The sequence below is a fragment of the Cornus florida genome, unplaced genomic scaffold (genome assembly GCF_030987335.1).
Source record: "Cornus florida cultivar Cherokee Brave unplaced genomic scaffold, ASM3098733v1 CherokeeBrave_3.0.0_Hap2_Chr03, whole genome shotgun sequence".
In the NCBI taxonomy this organism is placed as follows: Eukaryota; Viridiplantae; Streptophyta; class Magnoliopsida; order Cornales; family Cornaceae; genus Cornus; species Cornus florida.
In genome coordinates, this window is record NW_026775573.1 from 52,255,320 (window position 1) to 52,282,006 (window position 26,687).

The following is a 26,687-nucleotide window of genomic DNA, read 5'->3' on the forward strand; positions in this document are numbered from 1 at the left end:
AATAATCCATAATTAAAATTTCTTTATCGTTTGGAGTCAGAAATATTATTTTCTCCGATAAAGCAAACTAACCCAACAAGCTATCAAAACTAATATTACAAAATAGATATATAGTTGGGATAAAAAGAGGGAGAGAAAGCTTTCTTTTTCAAATCTCATATGGATAGTTTGTGCGTATAATAAATATGTGTATGTGAATATATATATATATATATATATATATATATATATATATAAAAGGAGACGGAGAGACAGAGATAACCAAAGAGAGAGAGAGAATGGAATTTTTGTTTTATTCCAACACCCACACCTCGCTGTGTACATGAATGCCCATATGTATATAGGCGCTCTAATGGAAGCCGGAATTGAAATCTTCCTTTGTAAGCTTTGCATGGTGATGTCATGGATGACATACATTTATTGTGGGCTCCACTTTCATTATACATAACGTACACTCTGTATAGAATAATAAAAGAATAGTTCGTATTTATTTATTTGTTTATTTATTTAAGGTGACGCATTCTTGTCTTTCATTTTTGTATAAAGCACTTTGTTCAACCGGAGGGTGAAATCCAGCGCTGACTAATTAAAAACCTGGGATTCCTGCTTCTCTCTCACACAATAGGTTTGAATCCTTCTCCGTAAAACTCAATACTCCATATTTAGCGATCAGATCTATACTGAGATCTGGTAGATCTCTCTAATTGTTCTTTTTTATTTCTTTTTGTTTATTCAATCTATTCTTGATTTTAGGAAATAAGCTTGAAACATGATTCAGAAAATGGATCAAGTATGTGTCAGATTTTGAGCAAGGAGGCATTCTGCCTTTGTACTTGTATTTTGTTCGTGCACAATCAACTGAGGCCTCTCCGGTTCATGTTGCAAGGTAGTGTTCTTTTATAGAAATATTTAACTGAGTTTATATGCTAAGTCACACAATTCGTTCAAAGAGGCCTTGCTCTCAAGCTCTGCACGCGAATTTGCAATTCAATTTTTGCAATTCTCGAATTTGTTCACTTTGTATAATTGAATTTGTTAGAGTCCCAATAGTATGGAACACATTTATGCGTTGTATGGCATTGTTATACTACCATATATATATATATATATATATATATATATTAATTAATTATACATGTTTGAAAATATACCACCAAAAAACTTCCCAATCGGAGAATATTACAAATGAATCACGAAGTTAGCTTATTTATTACATATAGGAATCAATAATAATGAATATATTTGCATATGAATTTAAATAAATAAAAAAATATAAAATATATATGTCATGAACAGACATAATTTTACTTAAACTTAATATACAGATGCTCCGGGTTTCAAAAAATTTGAACTTTGACGCTTTCGCTCCCGTAGGTACTCTGGAATTATTAAAAAAATTCAATATTGCTAGTGAGTTTCTGGGTGCGTCACTATGGGTGCGTCACTATGCTGTTAGTGTCTGATTTTAAGATGTTTTTCATAGCAATTAGTCTCTGATCTAGGTTAAAGTATGTAAATATTTTTTCATAAAACATGCAGCAACACCGGTAGTGTCTGATTTAGGTTAATAATCCAAGCAAACAAATTCATTCAAAGCCAAGTGGGGTGCCTTTGCTTTTGCCTTCGTAAGCGCGTTCTTTCATTACGTGAACATTTTTTCATAGCACATGCAACAACGCCGTCAGTGTCTAATGTACGTTCTTTTATGAAGTATGTAAACATTTTCATAGAACATGCAACAACGCCATTAGTGTCTAATGTAAGTTCTTTTATGAAGTATGTAAACATATATTCATAGCACATGCAACAACGCTGTTAGTGTCTAATGTACGTTCGTTTATGAAGTATGTAAACATTTTTTCATAGCACATGCAACAACGCCGTTAGTGTCTAATGTACGTTCTTTTATGAAGTATGTAAACATTTTTCCATAACACATGCAACAATGCCGTTAGTGTATGATTTAGGTTAATAATCCACGGAAATAATGGCTTTTGGAGGAAAGAAAGTCATTTGAAGCCAAGTGGGGTGCCTTTGCTTTGCCTTCGTAAGCGCTTGCGGTTAGGATGTCCCAAGTGAACTCAATGGCACTAATGTTACTCGATGCCAAATGCTGATAGTTCAGCCTGAATTCTCATCTCAGTACATAGTACTGGTTGAGGAGTACCAACGATGTTCATATGTCAAAGAGATTGGAAAAGAACAAAAAAAGGGATTCCAATACAAACTTTAGGGCCAAGGTGGGGGTGTCAAGGGAGGTTCACAGCTAGTCGCAGTTTTGGCTGATGACGAAGAAATAGTGGGTTCGTTGAACTATTGATTTGCAGGATTCGATGGAGTTTGAGAATCGAGCTTGATATGATCAACAACTCTACCTGATAGATTCAGTAAGCAAGTTAGAAATATTTGTCAGATGAGCAATCCAAACTTCTGCTTTGACTTAATCTGTATGCTCAGAAAATGGCATTCAAGCCCAGTTTCATAGGACATGCAACAATATCGGTAGTGTTTGAGTTAGGCTCTTTTATAAAAATATTTAACGATTTTTTCATAACACATGCAGTAACGCCGGTAGTGTTTGATTTAGGTTCTCTTATAAAATATGTAACAACATTTCATAAACACATGTAACAACGTTGGTAGTGTTTGATTTAGGTTCTTTTACAAAATATGTAACTATTTTTTTTATTTTTATAAAACATGTAACAACATCGGTAGTTTCTATGACTTCCACTTATCGATCCCTTTGTATACTTTTTTTTGTTCTGGATGAAACTGAGTTTTGCTTTATGCATTTGTGTGTGTATATATATTCCTTTCAATTCGTTGATTTCTTTTTGTTTATTGAATTCTATTCTTCATTTTATGGAATAGATGTGGGAAATAAAAAAGTTGGAGACTTTTTTCAGAAATGGATTTATCCAGCTGCCCCCAACTCCTACGGGGTAGATCCAGTCAAGTCTTAAGAAACAAGCAAAATCATTCATACAAGATCTAGTTTTGGATCTTTATGAAGTTTTTTGTATATTCCATTTTATTGGTAATTTTCAAAATGTTTAGAATTTTGTTCACCATTTTTTTTATAAAATAATTTCTATTTTCTTTTCTAGATTCATGTTGGTTAGATTACAAAGATGGGTTGAGGAAATTAGAACTTCGACCTCCTCTGGTCAGCATACATTTTGAATACATACGAGAGTTAAAAATGGCTAGAAGATCAGAAGCCAGTTAGAAAATGTTCTTCTAGCTAATATATAAAAAAAGCTTAACCCAATTAATCCGGGGGAAAAAAAAAGAGTGCGCTTAAAATTCAAAAAGATTTCAAAAATAGAATATGTTATTATTAATTACTACTTAAAAACTTCCGCTATTAAAATTTTGTTCTTAAAATTTTAATTATATTATATAAATATCATATATTTGATAGTCAAACAAAAAAACAGAGATTATTTCCACTTTTTTTACTGATTAAAACACACCTTACCTAAAAAATTATTATTGTTTTGCATATATATATATATATATATATATCAATATCTTATATTCACACATATATATATGTGTGTGTGTGTGTGTGTGCGCGCGCGCGCGCGTGCGTGAATACTAATAAATATGTATTTTTTTTGATAGGTAAGATTTTATAAGGCATTCCAATGGGGAATGCATCCTGCAAAAGATTGTACAAGAAAGATGGTATCAAGCCACATGGTTCTGATGCGGCCCGATTCTCCAACAGAACAACAAACCAGCTAACATCCAACAACAAACCAGCAAACATCCAACGAAACTGTTAGTGTGTATGTATAGAGAGTGGAAGCGGGAAATGGCCATCCCCATTTCCAGGCTTTCCATTTCTCGCTCTCACCGGCTCTCCCATTCTTTTTCTCTCCCAACTTTCCAAATAAAGAGTCATTTACAAAGGCAAGGACATTTCATTGCTCTGTTACATCGGAATTCAATTCCCTTAGTTAAGTTTGAATACTCAATTTTATTGCCTTCCTTTGCTTTGAAGTTGTTGTAGGTGTTCATTTCATATACATACACCAAATTGACATAAAGGTTATGTAAGAAAAAGATAATCTTGGTAACCAATTAGTTAGTCTCCTGGGTTCTTGATATCACAATAATTTGGGATTACTGGATTATTATTTGTAAAGACATTTGGATTAATGTGTAGTTGATTTATTTTGCTTTGGTCCAGACCATAGGTGTACTTTTGTGGAACTCACCTCATTCGACACCCCATAAAGTTATTTCATTCTTTCAAATCACTGGTTAATCTATGATTTGTATGCCATTATGTCTATCTTCTCATTTCTAGAATCTAAGTCTAGTGCTTTTACTATTTTTTGGTAATTAAGTTTAGTGCCACTACGAATTTGCCAAATGTCAATTTTTAATTTTAAATTTTCCACATTCTATAACTCTTTGTTTTTTAGGGTTGACAGAGGTGGGCAATATGTTTTCTTTGTGAGCAGCTGCAATGGAGGAGTCATTGCTGTTGCTGATGGCGTTTCTGGGTACGCAAATTAGTTTGAAGGAAGCATCTTCAATTTTTTTTTTTTCCTTTCCTTTTTTGCATAAGAAGTTCAAATTTACAGTATATATATATATATATATATAATCAGGTTATAGAGATATTTACAACTGTTAAATCCATATTCGAGGCCATGAATCATTTATTTTCTTTTGTGGCCATTTTCAATAGTTTGTAGATTATTTTACTAGGCCCATAGTTTGCAGATTATTTTACTAGGCCCAAGAGCAGGTGGGCAGAATAACCCAATTAATTCGAAGTATTTAATCCAAGCCTGTCCAGAATATATAAATATACACACACACACAAAAACAATTATTAAAGTAAAAAAAAATGAGAGCGCATAATATTCAAAAAGATTTCAAAAAAATAAGAACTTACCTTTTATTTACCACTTAAACTTCAGCACTTAAAATTTAGTTTAATTTTTTTTCACTATATCATTCATATGATTCAGTTTGTGTTGGTATAACGAAAAAACAGTGCATGTTTCCACTTTTTTATACTGATTAATACAAACCTTGCCTTAAAATTGATGTTGTTTTGCATGAATGAATGTTTGTGAATCATTCATTAAGACTACTAAAGAGGAATAACACAAGAAAAAAATAGCAGACTGATATCTGCCTCGACCTTCTTGTTGCCTTCAACACTTACCTTTCACAAATTTACGAAGAAAAAACTTTGTAGCTATATTTTGGAGCATTGATATAGATATTGTATTTTCAAATACATATAGAATTTGGAACACTTGACTATATATTTAGGCATATCTTGGAATTTCTGAAATGCTAGACAAGAGGATACTCTTGTGTACATGGTAAATTTGCTTTGTTTTGATTAGATTGAATTACCAAGGACTACCAAGTATATTCCCAGATAATAGACCAAATAAAGGGTCCTGTCATTGAGCCGAAAAGTGCAGGGGTTTCTAAGTATAGACCAATTAATTGACACTTATAATAACAAAAATGTTGTTAAAATTAAAATTATCATAAAAATGAAGGAAAACTAAAACTATAGCTAATAAAATAATGTTTATTAATTTTTATGTATAAAAAGATAATACTTACTGCTAATTTTGTTTTTCCTTTTTTTTAAAACTTGGAAGAAGATTCAATTATCATGGATTGCCTAAATAATGCATTCTGTGTGCACATGCCCTTTTTCCTCATTCCCGAATGTTTTCACTTGATGATTTTCAGTTTTGTGTTGAAGCACAGCTCTGTATTGGGACATTTTGCAGGACTTTAGGTGTGACAATTAACACAATACCCAACAAAAAGACCCACAAATAGGTATAATCACTTTTTCCAAAAACTGCTGCTACCTGCTCTTCTATGAGTTGATGATATAGTCGATCAGGAAAAGTTTTTGGTGTGTGAGTTATAAAAGTAAAAGTTATTTACTTTATATGAAAATTAGAAAAAAAAACCAGCTTCAGTACACTTCTATTATGTTTACAATGGATGAGAAACAGAAATGGGGAGAGAGGGTCCCCTTTGTATGATTCCTTAAGTCCTTTTAAGTAACCATTGAACTAACAATTAAGAGATATGTAGGAAGGAGAGGTAAAACAAGCTTTCACCCAAGAAATAAGACCAGTAGGGAATCCCAAGAGAGTGGAGTGTCAAGAATGAAGTCCTACACAACACTGGCAAATGTTTTTTCGATGTCAACCTTCATAGCACATTTAGGAGAGAATGCATGCTTGTGGTAACCATGGAGAAGTTCATGTGTAAGCAAAACACTATCACTAATTTTCCTGTCTTGCACAAAGGCAATCTGAGTGTGGTCAATGAGATGAGGTAGAGCAATCTGAATTTTCCTAGCAATTAATTTGGAAGTGCATTTATAAATAATGTTGCAACAGGATATTGGTCTAAAGTCATTAAGAGAGGTAGGGTTAGGGCATTTGGGAACAAGTGAGATGTAAGATGAGTTGATTTCTTTCAGTAGTTTTCCATTGAGGAAAAAAAAAGAGTCTCTGATGGCTTTAACAATGGAATGACCAATAACACACTAGGACTTTTGAAAGAAATGCCCATTGAAGCCATCAGGGTCTGGGGCTTTGTCTTGGTTGAAAGAGTGCATACACTGGACAATCTCATGGTCAGTGGGAATGGATGTGAAGGACTAAAGGAGGTTAGGGGGAATGGTCTTGGTGATGAAAAGGGAGAGCAGCACTTCCTGGGCAAGGAGGAGAGTTTCCCAGTAGGTTCTGTAAGTGCTCAATAACTTCATGCTGGATTGCAAGAGGATCAGTGATCTGAGCTCCTTGACTGTTTGCGAAACAAGTGATTTTTTTTCTTGTTCAGCCTGGAGCTGATATATCTGCAGAAGGCAGAGTTGGCATCCCCTAATTTGAGCCAATTGATCCTTGATTTTTTGCTTCAGGATGTTCTCCTCAACATTAACTAATTTGCTTAAGAGTTTAGTAGAAGTCTCTCCTTAAGTCTCAGAGAGGAGTTGGAAGGCTCCTTGTCAAGGTCAAATTGGCATTTGTCCAATTCATGCTTTAGAGGCAGTCGCTTTGTTAGACAAATCAGAGAACTCTCTTCTACAATTGTTTTTTTAGATCATGCTTTAGCAACTTAAGCTTTTGAGAGACTTGATACATGGAAGTGCCTTTGATAATAGTTTTCTCAACTGTAGGAATGAAGTGAGCATGGCTGCTCCATGCATTGAAGAAACTAAAGGGAGTGGCTCTTCTAGGAAAAAGACTCTGCAGTTTAACAACAATAGGGCTGTGACCAGATATTACTTGAGGGAGAAAGGAACATTCAGAGAGAGGGAAGATAGAGTTCCATTGGGGGTTAACAAGGGCCTTGCAATGCATGCTGGACCCTCACTCTTGTTATTCCAGGTATGGAGAATACCATTGAATTTAAGGCCATCAAGTTCAGCAGCTTGTAAACCATTTTTGAAATCAAGCGCTGCTTGATTCCATCTAGCTCTGCCACCATGACTCTCATTGGTATCAGCAATAGAATTGAAGTCATCAAGGCAGAGCCAAGGGGAAATAGAATGAGAAAAAGAATGAACAGTGTCACACCCGAAAACTTGAAAAGCCCTAAAATCTGAATCAATCTCAAAATCCAAAATCCAAAGCATGGAGTGTTATTGAAAATATGTATGTTAATGCCACAAAGTTAAACATATGTTTACTATCAGTCATTATATCACAAACAACTCCACAATTTCAAATATTTAAATAAAACTACAGTAGTCCCCAAGCTTACAGAAATCAAACCACTCACATAATTTCTTCAAATGGTCTAGAGTCTGAACTTTATTAATTGCAAAAACATAATAGAAATTTGTAATGCAAGTCCTAAAGCCAACATCTCGTAACCCTTTCTCCAACTAATAGCCCTCCTTTCTTTGGTTTCCTTTAGCATCATAATCTGAAAATTGTATAAAAGAGTGAGCGTGACAGCCGGTAGGAAGATTTGCTACTACTCTATAAGCAAGATATATCAAACATGGGAAGAAACAAAATCATGGTACTATACTTTTTAAAATCTTTAATAATATAAATAATTGAAGAATCAAACAGTTTAGTGAATCAGAAATCCATACCAATCATAGTGCCAAGTTTATCAAGATTTCATGAGACAATAAGTAATCTAACAATCACAACTTTCAGTTCTATGTCATAGAACATTAATCAAGAAACAAGAGATCATGTATCACCAACCGGGCAATGCATTTTGAGTGTTTCAATTCCAGTCGTTGCAGCCCTATGCGCCCCTCAAGGGTGTTACTGTGCCTCTCTAGAGGTGGTGGCATTCGACCCACTCAACATTTCGTCACACTAGGCTTCCGCGATTTCAAGGTCAACTACCTTTTCCCAACTGGAAATCAACATGTCTCTTAACAGTTTTCATTTTTTATCATTATATTTGACATCCATAAAAATCTCTACATCAAATCTGTTATAATAGTTTTAGAGAACTTAATTACACATATATAGAGTAGTAAACACGTCAGAAGTTGTTTTTTAAAGCAAACATATTTTTCCACATGCTAACATGATTAAATATATAAAAGGTAGCAATTTGTGTAGACCCGGCACAAGTGGTCTTTGTTTTTTTTCCCCCCCCCTCTCCGCAGCTCTGTCTCTCTCAACCTTTTATGTAATATTTCTCTCAATGAAAGTGTTCAATACTTGGTGTTCTATCTTTTATAAAGATCATATCTTACTTGATTGCTGCCATTTACTATGGCTGCAATTCAGCAGCTGATTTGAGGTAGAATTTGGCAGCTTTCTGTAATTTTATTGCAGTTTACTTTTGACCCTATACCTAAAAGTTAAGATTTAAGTCAGATTACCACTATAGAAATAATTTGAATATCCTTTCTCTTAAATAATATCCCCAGGAAATGGGGGAGCGTGCACATACCCATGTGAGACTTTGTGGATTACTTGGTTAGTGGAACTTAGTGGTATGGGTAACCCTAATCGAGACTTTGTTTGGATTCCACATGATCCAAATCCTACCTAGAGGGGAGAAGGAATAGTTATGCTCAAAGGGCCAGGAATTTGTTATAAACATTTGAATTTGGTCAGAATTGGAAATGTTCACTTTTGTCTCTAAGATGGCCACTATGTTAACCTTTTGATCACATATGAGATCCTCAACTTTTTGTTGTTTAGAGGGAGCATTAAGCCATCTAATGTTTCATGTGGTAATCGTAATCTTGGCAGGAATGGAAGGATGTTACGGAGCTGGAGCCAACTAGTCACCGGAATTGAGCACTTCAAGACTCCAGTCCCTTTTTCGTTTTGCCCTTTGCTTTGAGTTTCTGGATATTACTGGCTGTGCTTGCTGTCAGGGTGAAATCATCAGAAGTGATTCCATTGGAGCTGGTTTCCATCTTGTTCTGAAGGTCATCATTTGGAACATGGGCAGTGGGAATGCATTGAGCATCATCATTGGATTTACCTTTGCTTTCTGGGACAACTGACATGTCATTGGCTTGGGTAGGGGAAATATTATTGGTTTGGACTGACTGGAACATGTGTGGTTTGAATGGAGAGAGGTCAATAAGAAGTTTGTGGCTGGTGAGTTCTGTTCTGGTTTTCTTGGACTTGGGAAATTGGCATAATGGAAATGGGGGGATGGAGGCAGTGATAGTGTTAGATGGTGAGACAGCAGGGCAACTCTGTGGTGGTTTGCTGGTTTTTTGGGGCTTGAGGGTGTGGTGTGGGAACGAGAGGTGACACAGTAGGTTGAGAGGGAGGGTTGATAGGACAAGATCTGGTAGGGCTAAGACTATGGTACCTGTTCATGTCTCTAGAATCACTATTGTGCATAGATGGATTAATTCCTCTTGATTTTGCTTGAGAGGGCTTTTCTTGTAGGTGACCCCACCTGCCAGTCAGAATGTTGGTTTGACCTTCATGGTTGGGATGGGCATCATCATTTGCATGGTGATGGTAAAGTTTGGGGCTGGGAGCGTCAGTTGCAAGGGTTGAGGGCTCAGGGGGTTGAATGAGAGGCTAGTTTGATTCTGAATGGTTCAGGTATGAGCAAGAGTGACAGTCCTTAGGGAGCGATTGGTACTCCACTCTGATTTCTGTGATCTTGTTGTCCTTGCTCTTGAGGTGAATTTAGTCAGTTAATTTCCCTTTCTTGTCAATCTAAACACATGTTCTAGCAAACTTCAAAATTTTTTTTTCTTTGTTTTTTTTGACTGATTATCATCATCAGCATAAAGTGGTGTTCCAATCCCACTTGCAATGTAACTCAGTCCATTTGAGGTCCAGAAATTGCGAAGGAATGATGTAGAACCTAACCCAAGTAGAAAATGATGTTTCTTGCAGGCTATCAGCTGGCCCATCGCTCCATTTCCTCAAGCTGAGTTGGTTGCCTGAGATGGACCATGGTCCCTTAGAGAGGACAGAGGAGGCAGCTGCAGGGTTGGTGAATTGGAAATAAAAGGCTCCTTTTCCATCAGCAGAGGTTTCACAAGCCGAGAGTTTTTCCAGAGCATGGTAGCTGTTGCTTCCACAAGTTTATAAGGTAATTTCTTTTGGTAGGTTCTATAGAGGTGCTCCCCCTACTGGAAAGATTTTATTTGTTGAGCTTGATTGTTTTTCTTTTTTAAAGATACAAGTAAACCTAAAGATAGGATAGATTTTCTTGAAATTTGCAGAGAAACTTCAATAAAGAGCACAACATAGGATAGATTTTCTTGGAATTTACAGAGAAACTCCAATAAAGAGCACAACAGGGCTGATGACCTGTTGGTCTCCCATCCAGGGATTTGGGCAAAGTAACATCCGGGTGGGGATGTTCCACCCCAGGTACTGCATGGCAATACCTTGACAAAGTTCTTTACTAGTTTAATATGGGTAGAGAATCCTCTATCCTAGTGAGCTGTTTTTTTTTTATTTTTTATATTATGTCATGTATGTCCTGTATCAAAACCTATCTATGATAATATTAGGTTTGAAAAGCACAGAATGGAAATTAGGGAAAGCATAAGCTTCTCATCACTTGAAAAGTAGAGTAATAGCTATGACAGTACAAGTTTCTATCTTTTTAAATCCCATCAGTAATCAGCTTATGTAGCTTCTTCTCATCACTTGATGAGTTATTATTGAAATGCACGGCAGAAAAGTACGTAGTTATGAGAGTAAAAGTTTAATTATATTAAATCCTCACCAGCTTATATGCTTCTGATCAATTGCTTCGATCCTTTTTCTGATTAGAAATGATGAGGGGGGCAATTTCCTTCACTCGTTGTTCAGTCATTACCACAGTAACTGGAGGTGCAGGAATTTCTGCTGGCTTTCTGAGTTTCCAGGTTAGAAAGACAAAGGGTAACAGTTGCAAGAGCAACACAAGATCTGTAAAAGAAAAGGTGCTTAGAATACATTGACATAAATTATTGATATATCTATCCCCTCTCTTCCAGGAATCATATCCTTATCGGCCCTCTTTTTCTTGTTAGCATCCTTATTATCACTCTTTTTTCCATTATCCTCATCATTATCATCCTTTTTGGCTTTCATGGTTAACTTGGAATTTCCTGCATTCATAACATTGTTCATTATAAATTGTGTATATAAAATATAAGTTGGAACATTAAGTTGGTATAAAACTACCAAGCAGATGATTTTTGCCCTTTTGAATGCTGATCCCTTTCCAAGGTATCATCCCTGAAAATTAAAATGAATCTAAAGTAATTAGATGAGTTAACAATTATGCAAATTCAGATCAATTCAAACACATTTATTTATATTAGTGAGCACAGATTCAGAGACCAAGTTAAATAATCAGATCAATGGCACATACGCACAAAATGTACGAAAGTACTTTGTCTTGAATCACAAAATTTCATTAAAAAAGGAGCAGTTATCTATTGATTCTTTAGATACGATTCAAACAGGTCTGGACAAAATGCACAATTTCATAATAAAAAAAACAGTTATATATTGATATACGATTTAAACAAATCTGGACAACAAATATACCTCTCTTGATACGGAGGTTTCTTTGAAGATCCAGTAATCCGTTTCTTGCTCCGATTGATTGATATAAAGTTGTGAAATCCGTTGCCTTCATCTGTGTGAACCTACAAGTGGTTTGCAGAATCGCCGCCTCCATTCTCTCTCTCTCTCTGTCTTCGGGAATAAATTTTGTTAGGGTTTGGGTTTACATTTATTTTGTTAAAAAAAAAAAAAAAAAAAAAAAAAAAACCAACCAGTCAACTAGTTCAATGTAGGTTTAAATTGAACTGAACTATTAGTAATTGATAACCATATCTAATAATTTTTTGGGAAAATGCTAAACATCACAAATTATTCACAAAAATAACTCGAATTAGGTGGCCAATGGTGTAGCTAATGATATGGCAATGTGTTTAGTGTGAAAGCAATTTCCTTTAGAGAATTTAGTATATAACAAAGAGAGAAAAAAAGTAAGGGTAAATTGCACTCACACCCCAGGCTTAGGTTAAAGACACCTAGCTACAACTTGGACACTGTTTGGATAATGACACCCTCTAGATTTGCAAAATTGAACAATTACACCCTAACTACCTTTGGCACAAAGTGAAATTACTTTATTGCCCTTTTACTTATCAATTGACCCATTGGAATGTTGAATTACCCATTTAACCTTCTAACTATTTTTAATCTACCAAAGTAACATCTCCATCGCTATACAGAATCCATATAGATATGTATATATATATATATGTATGTACGTATCATCTCCTTCTCTTATACATATACAATAGATGTTTTTCTAGGAATTGTCCTAATTTTTTTAATACAATTTTTGAAAGAAAAGCACAAATAAAGTCTTATGTTAGACTTCAAAAATAGAGTTATAAGCTTAATTCCTGAAAAATATTCACATGAACTTCCAGTCATGTCTTCTGCAAGCATTAGTAAAGGCATAGGTGCGTGAGTACTAACTAGGAAAAAAAAAACTTAATTAAACAACAAAGTTGAGATTAAACTATTGAGAAATTTAATTTTTCTTCACATATTTCTTTGTTGAAGAATAATAACATGGATTTCAAATTGTATAATGAGTACTCCACGGTCGGGGAAATGTTGTGTTGCACTCGTCTTAAATACTTAACATTGGTTTTATTAGAAGTTAAACATCAAAATAAAATTTATAAATTTAATATAAAACGGATTGAAAAAAAAAAAAAAAAAAAACTCACAATTCAAAGAAAAAATTTAAAATTATGTAACTTTATACAAATATTCAAATGTCATAGTTTTGCTATACCTGACATCACTGTTATGTAACGATTCGAACTTGAGGGTCCGAATCATTAACCGGGTCCTTAATCGAACCCGAAGTCATCTAAGGGCAATACGATCATTTCCAAGGTTGAAGTATAATTAGAATGCATTCCCTGTCTTTGTAGTACATCTTAGTGTCATGAAGTAGGTCGGGATTGGACAAAATGGGAAAAGAACAACAAATGGGGAAGTAGCAGGAATCGGTCGACGTGTGCAAGTTACACGTTGACCGGTTCATGCCTTTCGGTCGACGTGTCGATCGGTTTGGCTCTGCACATGAAATATGGTTCTGTCGAGATACCGGTTGACGCCTAGGCTTCCACACGTCTACCGGTTTGTGCTTCCTTAGCCTTTAAGGCCTGTTTTCGATGGTTTAAGTCCCCGGCGCCCTTATTGGTCCATTTGCAACCTTAAACATGATCTAAATATGTCTCAAAAACATAAATTTTATCGCATACAACACAATTAAACATCCATGTATCTATATAATCATTAAACGAGCTTGGTGTGTCATATATAGTCAAATGAATCCGGTTACATCATAACATGGCCCTACGGTCCTACATAGGACTAGAAATCCTAATGAGATCACAAAAGATACAAAGATGGTCAAAACTATTTCTATCTGTAAGATGAATACATATACCGGTCTTATACAAGCTTATAGCAAAATAGATACATGTACATTACATTTCTTCAAAACATCAATTATTACATTGATTACAAAAAAAAAATCAAAGGTCCCTCTATAAGCTTATGGGGGAATATAATCCACCACCTCATTTCCGTGACTTGAAAATGGTATGTGAGCACAACAGCTCAGTAGATGCCTAAAACGCACTCTTTAATGATCCCGTGAATTACACGCAAAGAATGGAATAAAGAAAGGGGGTCATGCTCAATTTGGAGAGGAATAATCAATATGATTCATGTCACACAAATCCAAGTAAAATCAATGCAATGATATGCAGTGCCAATGCGATGCAATGCCCACTCCCCATTTCCAAAACCTTTACCAACACAACAACCGCCAAACCGTTAATGTAACCTGGCCTGGGGCGACTCCCCGGCATCACGAGAGAAGAATTGACTAACGATTCCTAACCTAAGACAACTCCTTAGTGTCATTTGGGACCTAGGTAACTCAACTACACATAGGGCAGTCTCTGTACGTTCCCTCTAGGTTTCATTAACCCCATGGACATAAGGCGACTCCTTGCCGTCTGGTTTTTGCAAACTTCTTTTCAAAACCTTTCCCAAAATCAATTTTCATTTGAAAATCAATGTCCCATTACTCACCCAATGCCAATGCATGAATGTTTTATGAATTTCAACGTCATGCCAATATGAATTTTTTTTTTACATCAACTAGAATCATATTTGCATGCTTTGGAGATAATTAATACAACAATTATCATGCTATCAATTTCTCAACCATGACATTTTAAGCATGTAAAGCATGTAGTAATATCAATCAAGCATATATCTTCACAATAGCTCACATAAGCATGTAATTCAACACATTTCATCACATAAAACATAATATCATGCCTTAAAATCACAATTTTGGGCATGATATATTCTATAATACAAATATAAGAGAATTAATTCACAAAAACCAAAGGTTGTTGGCTTAAGGAACCCTTACCTCAAGAAGAAGAGTAAAGAAGAAGAGAATTAACTCACAAAAAACCAAAGGTTGTGGGCTTTAGGAACCACTACCTCAACACATTTCGCCCCTTTATGCATATGCATACATTAAACATGCCACAAATATATAATAAAACACACAACCACGTCGATACACTACAAATAATGATATATGAAATATAATGATCTCGAAATGTAGCCCCGAGCACCAAAAATCCAAGTGCGGGACTCATACGGGACCTCCCAGACCAAAAATCCGAAAAATGGGAAAAAGACTAGAAATGCATTTCTAAGAGCTCTAAATTCAAAGAAATGTCCCAAACCACACTTGGAACTTACGTGGCATGCTAACCGGGGGGTGGCACACAAAACGAGGCGAGAAAATAAATTAATTCAAAAGTTTGAAAAATGCCCGAAAAATGAAAAATTGCGAAACGTCACATGTTAGTTGAACATTAAGGCTATGTTTGGTATAGTGGAAAAGAAAAGAAAGGATAACATTAGTTTGGAAGGAAAAAAAGAGAAAGGAAAGGACATGATAGTGTTAATTACTTGTCATGTTTGGTTGATTAATAAAGGAAAAGAAAGGAAATGATAGTGATCATGTTTGGGGAAAGAAATGAATGAAAGCTATTGTAATGAATTTACAACCATACCCTTTTTCATAGAATTTTCTATTATAAAAATTAAGGCAAATTTGGTATTAACAAAGTTTCATTAAAAATGTTAGTTTTTCCTTCCCTTTCCTTCCATTTCCTCCCACTTTGGGAGGATAACAAAAGCTACTATTTATGCATCATTTTATCCCTCCAAATTGTTCTCTTTCCTTTCCATCCAACATTTCCTATCAAAGACATTTTTTTTATTTTCTTCCATTACCATTCTTTTATTTTCCTTCCATTTCCATTCTACAAAACTGACCTATTTTTGTTTAATTTCAACATAAATGTAACCAAACGAGTGTGACATAATTGATACATGGTTACATTTTCCTCCCCCATTCTCTCTCTCTCTCTCTATATATATATATATATATGTATATGTGTAAGAGAAGGAGATGATATATATATATATATACACACACACGTATGTATTCTGTGTAGTGATGAGTAGTTAGAAGGTTAAATGGGTAATTTAACATTCCAATGGGTCAATTGTAAGTCAATTCCTAAGTCAAAAGGGCAATAAGGGACTTTTACCTTATGTCAAAGGTAGTTGGGGGGTGATTGTTCAATTTTGCGAACTTGGGGGGTGTCATTGTCCAAACAGTGTCTTAAGTTGTAGCTGGGTGTCTTTAACCCAAACTTTTTTGGGGGGGGGGGGGGGGGGGGGGGGGAGTGGGGGTTGTGCAATTTACCCAAAAAGTAATTATTATTAAATAGGAAAGGTAGTTATCATTATTGAGTCAGAATCCTAGCATAATTTGAATTCAATTGGAAACGATGATTAATAGGTCGGAAAAGTCGTCGTCTTTACCGTATCTCCTTCATTTAAACTTGTTTATTCATGCTAGTTCAATTCAATGTGAAACAGAGGACCCATTCATTATGAAATCAATAAATCTAGCCTATTACTTGAAACGGTGAGATCAAATATAGAGGATACAATTGCAGAGTATTAATGGTTTCAAGTGTAGAGAGGTAGGGTTTACATAATGTGACTCAGAGTTTTGAACTAGATCAAACAAGAGGGAGAGAGATCATTGTGGGCAAAGGAGAGAGGGAGTGAGCATTGTCGACAAATGTAAGAGACTCCGTCGAAGAGCTTCATGGCTGGCGGTGGAGTATTTTGGCAAGAATATATGTCCTGAAATTATTATTAAACGGTGAGATCAAATATAGAGGATACAAGGGTAGAGGTAGGGTTCACATACTATAGCTAGGGTTTACATAATGTGAGTCTAAGGTTTTGAACTTGATCAAACAAGAGGGAGAGAGATCATTATGGGCGAAGGAGAGAGGGAGTGATCATTGTCGACAAATGTAAGAGACTCCGGCAAAGGGCTTCATGGCCGGCGGTGGAGTATTTTGGCTAGAATATATGTCCTGAAATAACCTTCAAAAAAAAAATATACATGTCCTGAAAACAACCTTTCAAAAAAAATATATGCCCTGAATGATAAACGCCCCATCTTTGCCACGTTGATGGACACATCCCTGCCATGTAGATTCATGATATAATCTCAAAATTATTTTCGAGACGTTTAGCACTGTTCAATTTTTTGTGATATAGTCTCGCCTTGTATAAAATTACTGAAAATACCTTTATGCTGTGTTTGGGAGCATCGAATTGGTGCCTTGGATTTGGAATGGTTGTATCTCTTGGCAGCAAAGATGGCCGCCATAATTCATATTTTATTTATTTATTTTATTTTTGAGATTGAAAAAAGTAGTCGAGAGAAAATGAAGTAGAAATTGTTCTATATTATGAAAGTGATAAGGGCTTTTGAAATTAACTTGCTATAAAAAAATAAAAAATACACGAAATCGATAATTATTAATAAATACTAATATTTCTTTTCCTTTCTATCCACTTTCATAAGAACATGAAAATGCTAAGAGCTTGGTTTGCCTTCCTTCTCCTTCCAAATCCACCCATATGAAGTTAGTGGGTTTGTGTTGAATTTAGTTGTGTTTATGTCATCATCGTGTCAATCTTTTAACTCATTTAATTGATCATATCATATTCGGCGCTCAACATGTTTAACCCGATTTGACTCTTTAATTAACTTTTCAATTTAGCTTGATCAATTAAACATGTTTAACCCAATTACAATGGGCATTTTTGATATTCAATATAAACCCTATATGAATATTGTACTCTCTTTCTTCTTCTTCTTCTTCTTCATTTTTTTTTTTGTGACAATTGTATTGTCCTAATTGTCTTCATTTTCATTGAGTAAATCATCCATTATGTTATTATTTTCCATATATAGTTGCCTTTTATACTTAAAAACAAGTTACATGACCCATTTAATTTAAACGGATTAAATAGTTTATTAAGCAGGTCATATTGTATTGTAAATTACATGACTTATTATTAAACTAGTTACATGTCCTGTCAATTACCTGTTTAATAAACAAGTCAGTATTGGTCTATGCCCTATGTGTGGTTTGCCCTTTTAATGTCAAAGCATTAGTCACACTATGCTTTTTCTGGTCCTTCATATAAAATGCATTACTCCAGGTCATCCATATCTCATCTCTTATAGGCTCACTGCACTACATTAGTTCATTCATGTTTTGTTTTGTCCAGCAAAGTGATTCTGCATAATTAAGCTTTCATATGTCCCTATGACAATATTATTCACTTGTGCTCGTTTTTCCGATGTACATTGGCAGCTATGCACTAACAGCCCTCGAAGGGCATTTCTGTCTTTTACCTCTGAATGCAGGTGACCAGTCATGTGCTGAATAGGTATCCTAAATTCTTGAGTCTAGTATTCTCAGAGAATGTCTTGTGTCCCTTGCTGATGCACAGCACAATTTGAGTTACGAGATCTTTTGTGCCAAGTCTAAATTGCTTTTAAAAAAAGCAAGGGTAAAAAAGGTCTCTTCAGAGATGCAAATGGTCAGAAAATTGCAGGCAATTCTCTGAGACAGCTAGGTCCTTTTTTCTCCAACAGATGCATCATCTTCTTCCTATTTTAGAAGGCCTTGCAGCAGCAGAATAGAGTGAGCGCATTCCACAGCTACCTGAGCCTTTGAGAGCAAAAAATTTCTGAGATCCAGATTATCTAGCTTATCAGAACCCAAGAATGACTTTGCTTGTGAAATTCTTGAGTATTAGTAGTAGCTGCAACCTCTCAGCTAGCTGTAGAAGCTGCTGACAGCAACCAACTAGAGCTCAGGTGTATGGCAATCCAGTTATCACTCATAACTCCATCTGATCACAGAAATGGTTTGAGCAAACTTTCCGTACTCTGCAGCAAGTTTGCGGAAGTTCTCATCACGCCTGTATTCACTCTGCAGCAAGTTTTTCTGTGTCAAACCATTCACTGCTGCTGTACATCCAGCAAAGCGCTTCGAATTTCAAGTCTAATACAACCTTGCTGCATCTTACTGAGAACTTTATTCAAGGAAGTGTAATCCAACATAATGAAGCTGCTAACAAGCAAGGATTGAGGTTCCATCTTCATCACCTCAGTTCCTACAGTCTTTTATAGGTTGAGTGTAAATTATATATCATCTTCTGTATCTTTATTTTGTGTTTGTGAGGTGTTTTCAGTTCAAGTAGTGAGTTTTGGTGAGTGATTTGAGTGAGACAGTGAGTGTATAATCTCAGATCATTCACAGTGGACTTTTGGCGAGCTCCATTAGCTCCAAGGTTTTTACTCGATACTGGGGTTTTTTTTATGGGTTCATGATTGTGGCATTTTATCGAACGTCTGCAAGGAATTAGGGTTTCATACAAAATATCGTCAAGTATTTGGTTCAGCGGAAGCATACTGTCTTCACAGCCTTACTCTACGGTCAGTATGAACAACCTTCATCAGTCATGTTTGTGATGAAGGTCTTGACACCATTATTAAAATGGTGTTCAGGTTGAGCTATGTAACAGAATATTATTTTGGGTTCAGGGGACATGAATATGACTCCAACACAAATTGTGCCCCTAATGATACTCATCTTTCTTGAGGTATGTGAAAAAGAAAGAAAAAAAAATGTATATCCCAATGCATGTCATTAAACATATATTTGATGTTGATTCAAAGATTGCACTAATCTATCTTTGTCCAGCATTTCCGTTGGATGGTGTAAAGATGGAAAGCACATTCTGTCATTTGAATTTGTTGACATTTAAGTAGATGGGAATTTATTATAAATATACATATACAAGGGAGGATAATTGTAATTTTGCATCAACAGGAGAAGTCTCTGTAATTGTGCTAATACCTTACGAGAGAGCTTATTAATCTCCACAGTTTATTATTTATTTTTTATTTTTTTCTCTTTTTGAACCACCAACCATGTTGTGTACGTGTGTGAGAGAGAGCTTCCAATTTGTTTCCATAGTTTGGTAAGGGTGCTATCACACTGAGGCAAGCAAGCAAAACAAAAGGTTTGTAACTTTGTGAGCCAAAGCCACATGGGGTAGGGGGACCTTGGACAGTTAGGGCAGGGCATGTGTGTCAAGCAAAAGAGGAATCCCCGAATTGTATTAGTTGAGAAGCAAAGTGGGTAAGATACAGAATCGCCGGCGTAGTGCAGTTAGGTGGTAGAATGGATTTTTAGTTTCTGGACGAATCAAATTTAGTGAACCGATCACTCGTGTCATAGGGCTAGGGCTAGTAACTTGGTGATGTAGCTCTCACGTTCTGGTACACTCTCGTTTCTATTTTTACTATTAGTGACTTAATTTTACTGCTTTCACGCCTCCTTTACGTGATTTAAGGTCATCTAATGAGAAGACCTTATTATCAATGAGATAATAGGTCCAAAAGATCTAATAAAATTACAATACCACTAAAGAGAAGAATGCTTTTGTGGAAAAACTAAAAAGTCACTAAAGAAAAAGTGTATATAAAACACAGAAGGAAGCAAAAAGAGGCAAGTTGGTTGGTTCTTAGGCTATTAAATAATGGTCACATTTGCAGTTAAGAAAAACAGAATGTTCTAGTTTCATACATCACTAATGTTATTAATTTCTTCGTATTAAATGAAATAATGAGAACAAAGAAGCCTCAACTGTCAGTGTACTAACAATCAAAATATTGACAGCATAGTATTGAAATATATATTATATGGAATATGATATATTGACAGCATAGTATTGAAATATATATTATATAGAAAATAATATTTCAGCCGAAGTATTTGACCGAGTACTTTGACATAAATTACGTGGCTGTCCAGCAAAGCCACTTCTTTCTCTCTCTCTCATCTCTTCTCTCTCTTTTCTTTCTTTTTCTGATTCTATTTTTCTCTCTAACATCTCTTTAAAATTTTTTTAAAGACTGTGAAGAACAATATAATCAAACAAATAAATACACATATTTACTTTCCAAAAAAAAAAATTACACATATGATACAATATATATAAATATATATGAATATGATATATGATATAAAGTTGTAACTATACTTTAAAAATCAAAAGTTTTTTCTCACCCTTTTTTTTTCCGGTGATTAAAAGTTCTTTTTCTCTTCAAGTTAAGATGGTAAAAAATATTGTTTGAAGAGATGAAACGAAGGGGAGAGATTTGATAACTATCAGAAGAGAAGAACTTACCCTAGAACTTGACAGCCTGGGAAAGATAAATCTATGGACGCGTATATTGTTTCTCTTTTTATTTTCTTTCATTTTTTTTAATTGTTAAAGTTACTTACCTGAATTGTCATGTGTATTTTGCCAAATATTTTGCCAAATTTCGTTTCCTTTCTTTCTTCCTTGATTTATTCATATTGTTTCCCTTCTTTCCTCTTTGATTTATTCTTTTTGTCAAACTTTATTTTTCTATATATTGTGTATCAATACAATGTAAACTTAGAAAGTAACAAGAAGAATGTAGCCTCAACGGCTCTTAATCCATGAATATAATCCTTGGTGCCGTATATATTGTGTTCTTAATCTTTTCTTTCTCTATATCATCTTCTTATTTTGTGTCTTATATTTCCACATCATAAACTTAACACATAGATACCAAATGCTGCCTTCAGTTGGTGGTTGGATTCAATCTAATATATTCAAGCATATTTCATCTAATTGTATATATATATATATATATAGTTTATGTAAATCAATGTTTCACACAAATAAGGTTTTGTTTATATAAAGAATCGGGTTTGAGAAAGGATATGGTGGAAAGATAAGCTAGGACATAGGACTGCAATATGAGACAAAATCTCCATGAATAACTTAAACTCGGTTGATCTAATTTATTTCTATGCACTTTATCTTTAATAAACATGAGCTTGAGCAACAATTTTAAATACTCTATTAAACACTAAAAAAAAAAACACAAAAAAGAAACATGACTGATATAATATTGAGAAGTCACACATAATGGATTGTAAGTCATACACCCATGTATTATTATTCCATTGGAAACTTGAACCTCAACATAACACTGGGCCAATATTTAAGAAAAGAAAAATGAAAGTTTCAACACTCAATGTATGGTTTGTAAAACATCATTTATTTTAATATTTAATCAATTTTCCTCAATTTTTTTAATTTCTCAATTGCGTAAAATAATGAAATTACTCCTCCTCAAGTAAAAAATCTATAGATACAAGTGGTTAGCTCATTTATCCTCATCATAAACTCACATACATTTTAAAACTCTTTGAGTTCACATTGTTCTCTATTATAAATCCAAAAAAGAAAGGAGAAAAAAAACCCTCCTTTAAAAATATTTACCACTACTTTCTTGGCTCTCAAAATTGAAGGTGAAGCGTTTAAGTTATATATATATATATATATAAATGATCAATGAGATTGACACACGAGGAGGGTTAGCTAGCTCTTCGTGGGTTGTTGATGCAATTCCTGGCTTATTGTAACGGGTGGGTGCTTATCCATTTATCCAAAATTTCAAGTTGTTGGATAGTACTGCATACCCACCAATTTATACCCAATCACTTTTCTATCCGGATACGATGGAGGACAAATGACCCTTGTTACATTTTTCCCCACCTGAACCCAGGCAACACCCTCGTTGTGGTCAAATCACTCTGCCTACCCGGGGTGAAGATCCGGACGCCCTCCGGCCAGACGCTTGATGTGACACCGGATCAAGAACTGAGTTACACTCTGATACCAATTATAATGGGTGACGCTTGTCTATTTACCCAAAATCTCAAGCTGTTGGGTAGTATTTTATACCCACCCATTAATACCTAATCATTTTTCCATTCGAATCTGATGTGGAAAAAATGACTCTTGTTACATCTATTCACTTGTATCGACACTCTGAGGTCCATTTTTCCTTCCAAGTAATCTCCTTGATAGCAACTAAGCAAGTGTCGGTGCCACACCCATTTGAACAATATATACTACATATATATTTATGGAGAATTTAATTTACAAATCACATATTTCCCAAAGGATTTAGTAAATTGCGAAAATACAGATTAGGACGTGTATTTTTCTCCCCGTTCTTCACTCTAATAACAAAGAATTCACACACACACACACACACACACACACACACACACACAAAACGCAATATGTTTTCACATCGTTTTAATAAATCCATTTCTATATTTAAAATTAGTAAAAAAAATATGTTAGAAATGTAAACTAATTTAGTAGGAATGCTAAAAATAAAAAATAAAAAAATGAAATTAAGATTCCATGAAGCCACTCATGGGTATGCTTTGTGTAACGGGTGGACGCTTGCCCATTTACCCAAAAGCTCGAACTGTTGGGTAGTGCTGCATACCCACCCATTTATACCCATATCACTTCCCATCCAGATCCGATGTAGGACAAGTCCCCCCTTGTAACATTCTCCCTCACCCAAACTCGCGACGCCCTCGTTGCGGTCGCGCCACCCTGCTTACCTGGGGTGGCTCACCCAGACGCAAGGATTGGTCTGACTCTGATACCAACTGTAAACGGTGGGCGCTTGCCCATTTACCCAAAAACTCGAACTGTTAGGTAGTGTTGCATACCTACCCATTTATACCCATATCACTTCCCATCCGGATTTGATGTGGGACAAGTCTCCCCTTGTAACATTTTGATACCACTTGTGCTTGACTTGGTTGTGACTTTTGAGGAAGACCAAGTTTTTATTTTTATTTTTCTGGAGATGACTGTGGAATAGTTGAGAGATAACTCAAACTTAACATGATATTTTGATCTCATATGGCTCCTTGGACCTCGATTAATTCTTTTGAAGTCATTAAATTATTTTTCTAGTTCGAGAGTTCAGTTTAGTCACTTTTTCATATTGCAATTGAAATCTGTTCATTCATGTGTGTGTATACATATATACATTTATAGATTCGTGTATACACTATACACATTAAAAATTATGTGTGTATATTTTCATCCGAATATCATCTCTTGATGTCTTTCTCAATGTCATTGTGGAGTCGTACGATCTTATTACTATGTGAACTCACATAGATGGAGGAGACAGAAATGAGAGAGAAACGAAAGTGTGAAAGAACACAGTATAATTTTTGTGATTTCTTTCACAATTGAGGAGTAAATCAATATTCATTGAATTTTTTATAGACAAAAATATTACAATATGGAAAGAATCCATCAGAATTAATTTACACTTATTCTTGTTCAACAAGAATTCTTGATCAACAAGATCTCAACAATTAAGGAAATAATTATGCCTAAAATAAATCCTACAAAAAAAGTCAAATATAATACATATATGGTAATACGTTAACACTCCACTGGAGCGTGTATGGAAATAACGTCCAACTTACCTATCAAACCATGAAACGGATCTTTCCCCAACGGTTTGGTGAAGATATTCGCAAGTTGACCAGTGAGGAGATGTATCTAGGAACAAGTAGCTTGGACGGGATCTTTTCTTGAACAAAGTGGCAATCAAGTTCAATATGCTTTGTGCGTTCATGAAAAATAGGATTGTTGGCAATATGCAGTGCAACTTGATTGTCACAAAATAAAGTGATAGGAAAAGAATGAGAAATACCAAGATCGCCTAACAAGTATTTCAACCACTAAAGTTCACATGTTAAAGTTGCCAAGGCATGATATTCGGCCTCAGTAGAAGAGCAAGAAATTGTAGCTTGTTTTTTGGTTTTCCAAGAAATGAGGTTGGAACCAAGAAAAGTGCAATACCCAGTGGTCGATCGTCGAGTGACAGGACAACCTGCCTAATCTGAATCACAATAACCTCGCAAATGAAGACAGCTAGACGATGACAAAAGAATTCATTTACGAATAGAACCCTTTAAATAGCGAACCACACGATGCGCTGCATCCATATAAGCACTACGAGGAGAATGCATAAATTGGCTTAAAACATGCATTGAATAATTAATATCAGGTCTTGTAATAGTAAGGTATATAAGATGTGATACCCCTCGGATCCGAGACACGGGTTGATCAGGTCCGGCCCGAGCCCGAGGGATATCAGACAATTAATATGTAATATGAACACAGATGACAAAATGAATTTAATAAATAAAGTTTAAGCTGGAAGAAACTAAAAGTAAAATCCTTTATAATTAAATACTTAGAATCTGATAATCCAAAACTCCATCAGTTTAACAACTCGGGAATCCATCTCTAGTGGACCCCTAATAAAAATCCCAAACTGAATGAAAGTAATATCTAAAGATAAAATCCAAATCTAATATCTGGAAAGAAGTCCTACGTCGTCGGTAGAATGGAAGACCGTCTCTGCTCAGCACGAACAAGCTCTAGACTGGAAATGTTCGATACCTGAAAAATGATGAGTGGGTCAGGCCCACATGCAAGTTCTATACTACTACTACCCAAGCAGAGACCCGATACGCATGTACATCCTAACCAATCCAACAATAGCTAATAGTCCGTAGATAAATATATATATAATCACACTACAGGACTCTCACTGGACTACAGGCCCGTCTCAACCTGACTAGTCGGCACCATGCGAAAACGCACCCAAAGGTGGGCATGACTACCTAATCCTAGCAGGGTACACATCCAACCATCATAGCCAGCTATGCATCCCAATGCATATACGCTCCCTAACCAACGACTCTGAGACTCAGGCTCATATCGTGGCATCATAAAAATATATTTAAATTCCATTCCAAACCAAAGTGCCACTCAATTATTTATTGATCTGACACAAAATAGAGGTAGGACTTAACTTTTGTAGTTAATCCGTCCCTTAATCCAGAGTAGGTAGGACTTAGCATTTTTGAGCTAATCCCCCTAGTATGACACCGTCCCATACCGGTGCATACAAACCATCCATCCAGTATTGATAATATATATATGATAGCATAACATATCAATATCAACATATCCAATCATAAGCATAACAAGAATGTTTAATTAGCATGCTTGTTCAATACATCCAGTACCTGATTCTCTGACAAATTTTTAAGTGCAGAGAAGAAATATAATCATCCTGTAACTCACAATAAGCATAATAATAATAACCATAGTATATACATGCTTACTTGTAATTACTCCACAACATCCCACAAGTTGACATAAACAGATTCTTGGTAACATCAACTAGTTTCATATTAAGTATTAACTGAATTTATGTTAGTTAATGGGCTTAATCCCATACCACTGATATATGATTTACATATCAAACTCCTAATTCAGTTGCTAATTTAAAATTAATCAACTTGAATCATCTACAAAATTTCAACCATGTAAACTTCCTTAAAAGTGTCTTACTGTCACTTATGAATATACATAATCATTCTGTAATCTAATAAACTTAACTTAAATTACAGAAAGATGATTTAACAATATTACCATTCCCAGATAAATTGCAACTCATAGGTTTATGCACTTAAAACCCCCTGCCTCCAAGAACAGTCCACAAGTTCACCTGAAACTATAACGGCTTAAATCTACCGATTTCTTTGTAATTTATTATGTATCATCACACCTTCAGAATTTCTAATAGGACTTAGATGCTACTAAAACATCCCTGCATAGCTCCTAATAGCATCTGAAAACATCAAATTCTGAAACCCGTAGCCAAAACCATCACCGAAAAGGCGAAAAACTGAAACCTGTTGAGGGGGCGGCTCCACACAAAGTGGAGCCGCCTCC

At 35.2% G+C, this 26,687-nt stretch overlaps 1 long non-coding RNA gene across 1 annotated transcript; it reads left to right on the plus strand.

Moving 5' to 3' along the window:
- Window positions 1–530: 530 nt before the first annotated feature.
- Window positions 531–16,220, plus strand: LOC132300525 (uncharacterized). Its single transcript, XR_009480473.1, has 6 exons — window positions 531–625; window positions 754–886; window positions 3,631–4,520; window positions 9,249–10,148; window positions 10,368–10,566; window positions 10,700–16,220. It is a non-coding gene; the product is annotated as an uncharacterized LOC132300525 (long non-coding RNA).
- The last annotated feature ends 10,467 nt before the right edge of the window (window positions 16,221–26,687 follow it).